Here is a 12,697-nt window from a genome sequence, read left to right as displayed (position 1 = left end):
ACATAGGCTCAAACTGTAATTTGTCAGCATTCTAGTTGCATTTATAGTTCAGTGACTGAATGTTTATCTAAATGTCACATATGCAAATGAAATAATATAGCATGATATGAATTTATTTAAAGGCATCTCTTTTTTTCTATGGAAACCCAAATCTATAAATTGTACACGAAGTGTGGTGAGTTACTTGGTAACGTGCCAAAGCTGGCTCATGGTGACAGGTAGAACACATGGAACACCGTAAGAAAAAAAATCCCTTTCTTAATCTTAGCTTACTCACTGGCTTGCCACAAAACCTAAAATTCTATTTTATTCCTTCAGTGGCATTTTATTTCCTCTGAAAATACAAGGAATCTCTGGGAGAATAAAATATTAAGTGATCATCAGCCACTAACACCTTAGGGTAGAACAGCTAAGATTGCAGTTTTCAAATAACTAATTCCATCAGAATGGAGTATTTTTTATTGCTATTCTCTTACTGGAATGTTAATGACAGTCTCCTTTAATAATAATTCTAGTCTAGGTAATTCACAATTTTTTAAAGATGAGACAAACAGCATGTATAAAACATTTCCTCATCTAATAGAAGCTTAAGAGTAAGAGGAAGGTGTGAAACTACCATTTTTGAGCACCTGCTCTTTATCATGCACTCTGCTAGGCACTTTAAAAATCAAATTATTAAATCCTAAAAATAATTCTGTATAGGAGTATTAACCCCATTTTACAGATGAAGAATTAGGATCACATAAATTAATGTCACCAAATTTGATGATAGGCAGAGATTAAAACCCATGTCTGGTTCTGTGGCTTGCCCGTTGGGTACTCACGGGGTCAAAACAGCGCTGAGCTTTAGTTTCCTCATTTTAAAAATGGAGGTATTAAAGACGCTTACTTTAAATAGCATAGCTGTAAGCTTTAAGTGAGTTAATCTGCATAAATAATAGTGTGGTAGAATGTAAAAGAACTGATATTTTGCAACCTCTGACAGTCTCAGAAGCCTTGAAGCTTTTTGCTTTTGCCCTCTTGAACACTTCTGCTGATGTGTTAGAAAGTCTGAAGGAGACTATGAAGGAGAGACCTCTGGAAGACACAGAAGCCCAGCTGACAAGCAGCACGTGGGGCCCAGACATGCAGTGTGGACGTAGTAGATTGACTGTAGCTGCATGAGCAGACCCAGGTGGGACCAGCAGAACTTTACAGTCACCTACAGAATGATGAGAAATAATAAAACTTTTTTTATAATCCTCACCCAAGAACATGCTTATTGATTTTTTTTTTTTTTTTTTTTTTTTTTTTGAGAGAGAGGAAGGGAGAAAGAGAAGCATCGATGTGAGAAACATTGATCAGTTGCCTTTCATACACACCCTGACTGGGGACCAAACCTGCAACCGAGGTATGTGTCCTGACCCAGAATCAAACCTGCAACCTTTTGGTTTGCAGGATGATGCCCAATGGACTGAGCCACACCAGCCAGGGCAATAATAAACCATTTTTTAAAGCCCCAAAGTTTTGGAGTGGGGTTTACTGTACAACAAATGACTATTTCAGTTATACTAAAAACACAGTTTACAACCCCAAATTAAAAGTTTAAGAATGAGATAAAAAGAACACATCATAATCCATACTTTATAGCCCCCCTCAAAGAACTCCAAGTTTGAAAAAGTGATTTTTCTAATACATAATAGTTAAAATAACCTTGGAACCTATGTGACTTGTCATAGCTGGCAGGCTCTAGCTGTCTGATGTAATCAACACTTTGGTAAGCCCTGAGGAAGACCATAGTAAGGGAAATGTTCTTAAGTACAGATGAGCAGATGACCCTATCTCCTTTGTTCCCCTTGTCATAAACAAATCAGCAGTCCCTACCCTTCACTTTACATTTTTCCCCTCTGTGGCATTTGATTCAAGAATTTTTTAAATCTATCATACTAAATGTCAAGGCTTTCCTTCCATCTTTGACATATAAACATTCTCTCATTTCTGCCTATTTATTATTTCCAAATCTGTATCTACAGTCCCAATATTTCTCCTGAGATCAAGACTCATATCTCTTAACTACCTGAGGAAATAATTTCATGGAGGTACCTTGGAGTCAGTTCAAAATTGAACTAATCGTTTGCTCCACTCTTTCTCTCTTCCCTCTACTATTACTAACCTTTCTCTTGTCTATACTATCAGATTAAGCCCTATCTAGGCATCATTTTTTTTTTCTGGGAGACCTTTCACGAATCTCTGGGAGCTAGGTTAGGTACTAAGCCTTTCTTGAAATTTTAGCACTTATCTTGGTACATTATTGCAATTGTATGTATTATTAAAATTGTACACCTTGTGTACATTACCATAGTATTTCACACCTTACCATTCATTCAACCAATATAACATGTAAGATGGTGATAAATTATGCAGTAAAGAAAAATAAGGCAGGGTAAAGGGTAGCATTTATCTAGTTGACGGGGTGCTCTTGACAGTTTGCAAGAAAGCAGCTCTACACGATAAAAAAAGTGATCTTCACTTATGTGTGTCATGCAGAAAAGGAAATCTAGAAACTTATAGATCTGATCCTAATGAGATGGGAAGCTATTGGAATGTTTTGAGGAAAGGTATGAAATGATCTATGTATTTACATAACTCGGTTGCTAGATGGAGAATAAACTATAGGAAGGGAAGGAAGCAGGGAGAACAGGAGGCTATGGCTATAATCCCCTGGCCCTCAACTGGAGGCAGTTTTGCTCCCAGGGGACATTTCAGCAACGTTTGGTGACACTTTTGGATGTCACAATTGTGGAAGAGTGGGTGGCCTACTTGCATCTAGCAGGAAGAGGCTAGGGTATACTGCTGAGCATCCTAAAAGGCACACAACAGCCCACTCTCCCCAAAGGAATTACTGTCCCCATGTCAATAGTGCCAAGGTTGAGAAACTTACAATTTATGATGGAATGAATGATGGCTTGGATTCAGATGGTAGGTAGTGGTGAGAGCTGGCGAAGTACTTAGATTCTGGATAAATTTTAGAAGTAGAGCTGACCATATTTGCTGAGGGATTAAATGTACAGTACAAAAGAAAAAGAGGTATCAAAGATGAGAGCATGGTTTCTTATCTTGCTCTATGGAGGTGCTGAAGAATGTGTGGGTAGAGGGTAAGAACAGAAGCCGTTTTATTAGGGGGTGAGCAGAATGACTGATGTGACTGAGGCATTCAGTTTTACATATTATTAAACTTAAAATTCTATCTACTTGGTACCAAGGGAATATACCAGTTGGGTAGATGGATATATGAGTCTAAAGTTCAGGGATGAGGTTGGGGTTGAAGAAATAAACTTAGGAAGCTTAGCATCTATCTACACAGTACTTCAAATTACAGGACAGGTAAGATTATTTAGGTTTGAATGCAAATTGATAAGAGCTCTGAGCCCTGAGACATTTCAGTGTTTTAAAGATGAGGACAGTAGAAAATACTAAACAGGTGAAGAAGACCTGAGGTAGGAGGAGAACTGAGAGTAGGAGTGAGTGATAAATGCTACCTGGAGGGGACTATTCTCCCCTAACTTCTTGTTTTACATACTCAAACATACAGAGAATTTAATAGCATGATAATCCCCTCTTACATCTATCACAGAGATTCAACATTTAACACTATGTTTTTCCTACATGTACATATTTACACACACACACCCACACATACACTGAAGATAACTTTACCTCTAAATAGATTTCAAACACAACTCATTAAAAAAAAAAAAAAGGGCCATTCTCCTAAATAATGGTAACAACCATTAACACACCTAGTAAAATAAAAAATACCCAAATTCCTCTAATATGTTTTACAGCAGTTATTTTCTCCCCCAAAATCAGGATTTAATCCAAGTCTTTGCATTGCATTTGGTTATCATGTATCTTTGGTCTCTACGAGTGACATTTTTAAAAGATCTGTCTTATAGAATAGATCTGATTCTGTCATGCCATTTAACTTGTTCTGTTCTGAAAGGGAAGTTTGTGAAGGTAGTAAATATATTTATTATTCCTGACACAATATCCTAAAATTAACATTTCCCAACTTTCCTCTCTCTGCCCTTGAATTTTCAGAAAATAATTTCCATGATTTTTTTCATTTAACTGCCAAGTGACCAACTTTCAGGTTTTATATACTCCATATTCAGAAAAAATATACTACCACCCCTCATTTACTCTAAAAATTCATGGGAGATCTCATCTTTAAGCTAATCAGTATTCAAATCAAACATGTTATTGATTAATCAGGACAAATTACATTTGAGAAGTAAAATGAAGTCTCTGAAATTTCTTTCCTGATTAGCAAAATAGTGCCTTCCTGATACTTGAAAGTAAAAGCTGTCAAATATGTCTACATGATTGGAAATTATAACAGGCAAATGAGCCCACTGGTCTGGTACCAGATCACATGCTCTATACGCTGTTCTGTGTATTAAACAGCTTAAATACTGCTGAAAACTTTGCTTATTAGGGCTTCTCTAACTGGTCTTCCATGTATAAATTCTTTGAACTTAAAGAACATTCTTTTAGCAACTTAAAATGCAAACTGACTCAACAATGTTTATTGCTAGAATTCCAAAGAACATTGAGGTCAGTTATACCATTATACCATTTTCTGCCATAGTCTTCAAATTATTCTTTTTCCCTGTTGGAAAGCATTAAGAAGATAATTTTTTAAAATATAAATGCTTTTTATACACATGAATCTTATATTCTCTAATTCAATGAACATTTCAATTCCCTCTTGTCATTTTTGCTATTTTACAAAGCCTAAAGATTATTTCATATGTTAAATAAAATCTAAATTATAAAACAAATGAACCCTTCATATTTATGAGTTCATAGGGAAATAATGAGTGAAACAGTGAAATAGAGAGGTTCATCTCATAGGATGAAATTAGTAAGATGAAATGGTTAAATATCATTTAAAATTTTTTAAAAAATATATTAGTTTCGGGGGTACAACTCAGGGATTCAACATTTATATACCTTATGATGTGATCACCATGGTAAGTCCAGTAACCATCTGTCACTGTACAAAGTTATTCCAGTATTACTGATGATACTCTGTGCTGGAGCAACATAATAGATAAATGAATAAAGATGTGGTATATCTATACAATGAGTATTACTCAGCAATAGGCCAGAGTAATTTTATTAATAACTGAAAATTTTAAAGATTGCTTTATGACAATGCTTTATGACTCCTTTGTTGTAAATATTACTATTTTAAGCACTTTTTAAAAAGAAGCTAAACATTTATTCCTTTCTATTCTGCATATAGAGGGGCTTCAGTTCTGTTTTTCTATCTTCATGGCCAAAGTCAAAACTCAAATCTATGAGGCTCCTCCTATAATTAAAATTAATCATTTCTTCATTACTGCTATGGGACATTGCTTGTACAACTCTATTTAGCATTTACTTTATTTTGCCTTAGATCAAAGCTATCTGTTTACAAATGTTTCTACCTCTCTTTGGGAATAAGGACTATGCATTATTCACCTTTGTATTCATCCAGCATTTAAAATACTGTCTTGCAAATTCATGAATATTTTTCTCAATAAGATGAGCGTATAAGCTATATACACTTCTTTCACCAAACCAAGGCTGAAGTAACAAATACAAGTACATGGGGTAATACAGTATTGAAATTCTTTCATTTTAAAAATTTGTTCAGCCACATAAATTGGGAATTGGGAACCACCAAGATCATTCATTCATTAAAAATATGTACTATGTACGAGGCTCCACACACGCGTGTGCACATGTATATGTGAACAAGACAGATGTAGTCCTTGCCCTCAGAGAACTCACAACCTAGCAGAGAGCCAGATGATAACAAACGTATATACGATGAAGAAAACAGACAGCAAGTAGTAATAAGGAACTGGAGTGAGGGTAGAGGGCACAGGGCTGCTCAAATAGAGTGGACAGCTTGACAAGCCAGCAGAGTTAAGGCCCCAAAAGTGTGATGGTAGTGTCAGATGCTGTAACGCCAGCTTACACAGGAGTAGTTACTACAGCACATTTATCAATCTATTACCACTTCTCCTTTTCTAATGGTTTTCCTGGCTAAATTAAGTGATGGTATGAACTCTGGGGAAAGAAGACTCTGTTTTCAAATGATTCTAATTTCCTTCCAGTCCTTATGACTGATAAACTCATTTGGAAGTGACACCTATGGCACAATTATAAGTGTTTCTCCATATTGCCTTTAACTTTTTTTTTAAATTTGGAGCCCTCCTGATTGCTAATCAACATGTTGTGTGATTACTTCAATAATTACTTATAGACTATTATTTTGCCACCAGAAGAAAGCATTGTTGCTTTCTGAACTCCAGGTTGCTCACAAGGGTGCTCAACCTTTGGGCATCTCTGCACCACACTGGAAGATGAGCTGTTTTGGGCCACATATTAAATACATTGCAACACGTAATAACACAAAAAATATCTCATAATGTTTTAAGTAAACTTACGATTTTGTGGTGGGCCGCATTCACAGCCATCCTAGGCTGCATGTGACCTGTGGGCTGCAGGTCAGACACCCCTGCTAGAGCCTAGGCGTAGTAAATGTATCTAAAGTCGTTCCTAATCATTGGGCATTCTCAAATCTACTGTTAAAGATACATGTTAAATTATGAGAGCATGTGATACACTGCAAAAAGTCCTGGATTAGAAATTAGATGTAGGTTCTAGTCCCAGTTCTGCCACTTTGTTATGCAAATCTGAGTAAATTGTTTACTTCTTTTAGGCTCAGCTTTCTTATTGGTAAAGGGGGAATACATAGAAATTACATCATACACAAATTAGACTACAAGTATATGTGCTTGGCAAAAAATCTAAAAGAAAAATATCAATTTAAATAACACTGAATGAGCATATGCCATGAAGTGAGCCTGAGCTGTAAAGCACAAACCTGTTGTCACGTCACTCTGTTTTCACATGCCTCTCATTGAAAGTCTTTCTCTGCTACATTATTTGAATGTTTAAAAATTAAAATATGTATTTGTTTGTTTAGGACAAGGTCCCTACACATAATCCACTTGCTTCATCTAAGGCTCAAATGAATAGATTGCCATTCAGGTGATGTGATTTATTTTGTTTACTTTTGAACCAAGTAGGATGTTGACTCCAATATACCACTGTATTACATTGGCATGGGGAACACATTAAGTCAGAGTTGATGGAACCCAAAAAACACACTGTTGAGACCCCAATTTACCAATCTGTTTACGTTACTGGTTACTAAATAACATTTTATCAAATATGTCACTACTCCAACAGAGCTATGCCACTGTCTGGGGCACAAGTATATAGACATACATAGAAAATAATGAATGTACAAAGTTATTTATTGCATAATACTTTTAATAAGAATCAGGAAAAAATCTAAATATCCAAAAAAAGGGGACTGATGAAATGATACATCACACAATGGAATACTATGCATCCATAAAGAAGAATGAAGAAACTCTTTATATAATGATACGGAACAACTTCTAAAATCAGTTGAAACTTAGAGCAAACTATGCACAGTATGTAGCATTTATGTAAAAAAAGGGGGGGAGAGAAAAATATATATAGTACTTATTTGCTTATACATGCATAAATTTTTTTTTGGAAATATATGTAACAAACTGTTGGCATTAGCTGCCTCCTTGGCAAGGAACCGGTGGTTGAGGAACAAGTGTGGACGGAAGACTTTTAACTGCGTATCTTTTAAAATTTTTGAATTTTGAACTACATGAATGTATTACCTAATCCAAAATGAAAACACAAAATTTAGATCAGCAGTTTGAGATGAAATAGGATCACATTCTTAACAGAAAACATTTATAAAAAGTAGGTTTAGTCTAAGGGTAAATATCTGCCGGTAGAATGTTGGGGCAATAAGTGACCTTCCATAAGAGACTCATCTATTCCAAACTTCTCGCAGGTCTGTAAATCAAGGCCATGAAGATTAAGGGACTTGTGTAAGGTCACATAGAAGAGTTAGTATTAGAAATCAGATATTCCAATATTTACTTTATCAATATTGTCTCCTCATTTTGTGTGGCAAAACAGAGCCAGATAAGTTTAGGCTACATAATGGGCTGTCACGTTCTATCTAAATTTTAAGAGTCTGAGGTACAAAATAATCTCAAACCCTTGAACTACTAATGACTTGTGTGGTTTCTACATGGCTACACTAAGAGGCTGTGCATAGCTCTATGAACAAACATATTACAGTATGACAAATGTATGTTTTTCGATCCTTCTAACTCAAGTAAATTCACTGAGGAAAAGAACTTAAGTGTATTAATTTTTTTAATTTACAAATGCCTAGTGCAATTGTATTGCCAAAAATATTAATACAGATTCACATTCCTTAATCAACACCCAGGGGATGGATGTGCTTTAGAAATAATAACTTCTTGGAACTTTAAAAATGTCACAAGGTAAACAAACCATTATATAACACCCAACATACCAGTGGCCAAGGGCCACACCCCATAGTCAATCATTGTATTTCTTCAGCAAAACGTGTGATAAAGACCATATATAACTTCTTCATAGTTCAGGTCATATTTTGCTACCAATTGAATTTTGTCTCCAAGCTTAAAAAGTTTTTGGTTTTCAAAGCCTTTGAATGCTGGAATCAGGTTATGAGATCATAGACAGTATTCACAAAGCTGCTGCTAGAAAATATGGTTAGTCACTTAAAACTCTCATCTTTTGGATGAGAACAGAACGAGCAGGCAGTTTTTACATCCCAGGTTTGGCCAAAGACTTGTTTTATGATTTAGGAATACAACCTAGCAGAGGGGACAAAAGCTGACATTATGAGAAGAGAAAAATGAAAACAGAAAAGAAAATCCTAATCATGCAACACTGTATTCCTATCGTGGCTGCTCATTGGTGATTAATTTAATAAAAGCTCCCTTTGATTAGATGTTAGTTTTTAAATGGAAATAAATAAAAATCTGTCCCACATTGCTGAAAGGGGATAGAATCAATGAGCTTTAATCCTACTGGAAGGTAAGTGTACTCTTTTGGGAACCAGTGTAGTAAGTACAAAGAAAGAGGCATTCCAAATACACTGGTAATAAATAAGAAGAAATGTATACAATTTTCTGAACATAGTATCATTGCTCCAATATAAATGAAAGAATTTTGTAGTTACCTTTTCCTGATTGACTGTTCTATATTAGTATCCGTCCTTTTTTCTTAGAAAGCCTTGTGTGACTTTTTCTACCTTTTTCAAGGGAAAATACTCTGGAACATATACTAAAATTCCTTCATTTCTTTTCACAACCCAAGCTCCACCTCCATTTTGTTCTTTACAATTAACATATTTTTTCCTGGCCAAAAAAAATCAAATTTGCATTAAAAGATTACAAATCAACTTTGTAGACAACAATGTTTGATATAATTGAGTTTAAGAATGTTGATTTTTCAAACTTAACATATTTTAGCTACATGTAACTGAATCAATTACTGTGTTCAATTTATGAAGTTCATATTCTGAAGTGTCTACCAAAAAGTGTGCTTCACTCCAAAAAAATGGAAAAGACAATGGTAAACAAGAAAACCCCCCAGTTTTAGCTATTATTTCAGGAGGAAATACTAAGGTCTCATATTTTTATCATAACTCATTTTTAAAAAACCTAATTAGCTAGCTGTTATAATAATACACCAGCACATTAATAATCTAGTACAGCGATTTTCAACCGGTGTGCTGCAAGAATTTTTAAAACATGCAATCACTACCTCTTTTCCTTTGGTTTATCAAAGTAAAAAATGACAACAGCAACACAATAGCTATCCAATGTGAATGAATCAAAATTATACCTATTTTTAAATCAGATTAGGAAAAAATATATTTTCTGGTGTGCCACAGAATTTCAGTAATTAGTTTGTGTGTGCTGTGAAATGAAAACGGTTGAAAATAGCTGATCTAGTACAATAAAAAAGGTAACCAAAAACTAATCATGCTGTATTTCAGTCTGGAAAAAAACTCCCTGTGGATTTCTTGACCATTTGCATTCAGAAGTACCAAAATCTTGATTGCGTTTTTGGTACTTCTAAAATGATTTTTACTGAAGAACTTCTTAGTACACAGGACTTGTTTCCTGTATGCCATCCTATAAAAATGATCAGCATTATTCCACAATATGATCGTTTAGTTTGAGACCACTTTAAAAAAAAAAAAAAGGCCAAAATTACCAATGGTTACTCTGTCAAGAACTGGTTAGAAACTACATACTGTTATTCTAGAACTAGAACCAGTCGACTTAAGACTACACCGACCCCAAGATTCAGAATGCAGACTAGGAAATAGCACACGTGGTCACGATGTCCCTTAAACCACATAACCTTCCTAGAAAAGCAGAGCCTTAAACTTAACGAACTAAATGAGAACTACCCCGTTATCCTAAATTAAAACAAGGCAGGAGCCAGAAGTCAGCGCGGCAGAGACAGATCAGAGGCTTACTAGTTAGAACGGGTAAGGACAGCTGACTCCCTGTGCTTTGGCTACTCCCCTTACCGTTAGAAGATCTGGGAGGAAAGAAGCAGAAACATCCCAGAATCCGGGCAGAAAAAACCCTTGGCCTCGAAGAAGGGATTTGGGGAGACGGGGAGGGGCAGCTCCGTGTGTGGTGACCCTTTGTGAGTACGCACTCGGGCAGCTCGACTCTCACTGAGGATTTTGGAGGACGGCCTATAGAGGCCTCACGCGGCCCACAGTCGCCGAGACCACAGTTCCTCGAAGACGCGACGGCCAAGAGCCTCCAACGCACCCTCCGCCGACTCGGGACCCCGTCCCTCACCCGCCCACCATATCACTCAAAGGCACACAAGCTTCCGACTCGGGGTCGCGCGGGCCACGTAGCAGCAAGACGCGCGCCAGTCTCTTTCCTCAGCGTAATCCCTCCGCGGCCGACCGTGAACTAGTTTAATCACTCCCCACTCCAACTGACGTCACCTCCGCCTCTCGAGCGCTTTCCTGCAGCTTCGAGGTACGTCGCCTCCCTCAACCCAGCCACTCACAGACTGCAAGCTCTGCAGCCACCGGACCCGCCCCCAGCCGTCATCGCGAATAAAAATGCGGCTGCGGAGGCCTGGCAGGCGGCTCAGCTTTGCGGAAGCGTACCGGAAGTGCTCTCTTCATCTCCTTCCGCCACGCTTACGGACGTACCTAATCCTTTCGGGCCCCGCGCGAAGTAGAAAGGGGAACTTTTTTTACCGCGGACTCAAACCGGAAGCTGCTTTCCTAGCGGGGTGGTCGGTGGGGGAGGAGCAGGCTGAGGTTGAACGTGGAGTGAACGTTGCACTGTGCGGTGGAACTGGAGTTCGAATCGAACCCGAGCGAAGAAGAGTACTCGCCGCAGGTAAGGGAGAAGGTGTCCTTCAGCTCCCGAAATTGGAAAACGGGATGGAACCGGGTTGATCTATGGAGTAATGTGTACGCTGAAAGGATGGGCTGGGCGAGGGAAGGGCGGGGACAAGGTTTCAATGGAAGGGGTTGAGGAATAAGGAGTATAGAGGTATAGGTTTAGGTTGGTTTGGACTCGGAGAGGTAAATGCTGAAGAGAAACCAGAGCTGCTGTTCTCCCTTTTTGCGAAGAGCGTGTGGAAGGGATGGGGGGGGGGGATGGTAGCAGTTACGGAACCCAGCGCCTCCTGGGGTTTCCAGTGTTGGGGTTTGAAACTGACCTCTGTGGGTCCTAGACGTCTTTGATTCACGACGGCTGGGTGTGGTGCCCGACCCGGTTGGGCGCAAAAGCCGACCCCATTTCTCTGCTCCAAGTGTGTTGTGGCTTCCCCTTTGCACGTGCTTACCCCACTTGGTATTGGAGGGCAAGCTGAAATAGGTGTGAGGTTCTTCTTGGAATGGTTTGTTGTTTGGGTTTTCCCACTTTGCACGCGGACTGTCAATTAAGCGTAATTGCATCTCTTTCGTTATTCCCAGGACCGACTTCACACATGTATTGCGCTGTGACTTCTGGGCCCATGCTGGGTTAGTAATTGACACTCGGGCTTCTGAAGTATCACTTGCTCACAGAAGTAATGAAAACGGGGGTGTCAGAAGAAAGATGCTGGGAGTGAAGAGTAGAGGAGGATCATACTGTGAGGTCACAATGCAGTGACCTTTATTTTAGGTCATAGTACTACCTTTAGGTCACACTGTACTGTTTGGACAATAAGCAGGCCGGTGTTAAGAGTTGATCTTAACCTGGACGGGGACAAACTCAGACTTGGTTTATAGAAGCATCACTTCGGTAGTGATAAGAGGTAAGGATGGCATGGAAAGAGGTAGGGATTTGAGACACTTCCAGAGAACTGTCCGCAAAACTGACGACTTCTACTACGTGAAGAAGAGGGAAGTGAAAGAGTGGAGAACCATTCAGATTTTCTGGTGTATGTGTCTGGAGGAATGGAAATGCCAAAATACAGATGAAGTACAAGAGAGAGAGGAACTGGTTATTTTTGAAGGGAGGATAAAGGAAATTGTATTTGGGAGACCTGAATAGCCCACTTCCGGTATATTATAAAGTGAATTTTCGTTGGGGGGGGGGGGTTCCTGCATATTTAGTATTTGATCCACCAATCTACCTGCTTTTCTCATTGAAATGTTAGTGGTGGGATTAGGGGAGAAGATTTGAATGCTCCTTCTGTATCACTTTTATAATTGAGAGCCAGGGAAAAC

The 12,697-nt window shown here is 38.2% G+C and overlaps 1 protein-coding gene across 1 annotated transcript in view; it reads left to right on the top strand.

Moving 5' to 3' along the window:
* The first annotated feature begins 11,252 nt into the window (after window positions 1-11,252).
* The window catches only part of USPL1 (ubiquitin specific peptidase like 1), a 34,401-nt gene continuing 32,956 nt past the window's right edge, over window positions 11,253-12,697 (top strand). Inside the window, exon 1 of the mRNA XM_054577110.1 lies at window positions 11,253-11,378. The gene's annotated coding sequence lies outside the window, so the exon portion shown is untranslated. The remainder of the gene's footprint in view (window positions 11,379-12,697) is intronic.

Source organism: Pteronotus mesoamericanus, unplaced genomic scaffold (assembly GCF_021234165.1).
Source record: "Pteronotus mesoamericanus isolate MK-2021 breed Mesoamerican mustached bat unplaced genomic scaffold, CSHL_Meso_final contig_41, whole genome shotgun sequence".
Taxonomy (NCBI): Eukaryota; Metazoa; Chordata; class Mammalia; order Chiroptera; family Mormoopidae; genus Pteronotus; species Pteronotus mesoamericanus.
This window is presented reverse-complemented; position numbering and strand designations above follow the sequence as displayed.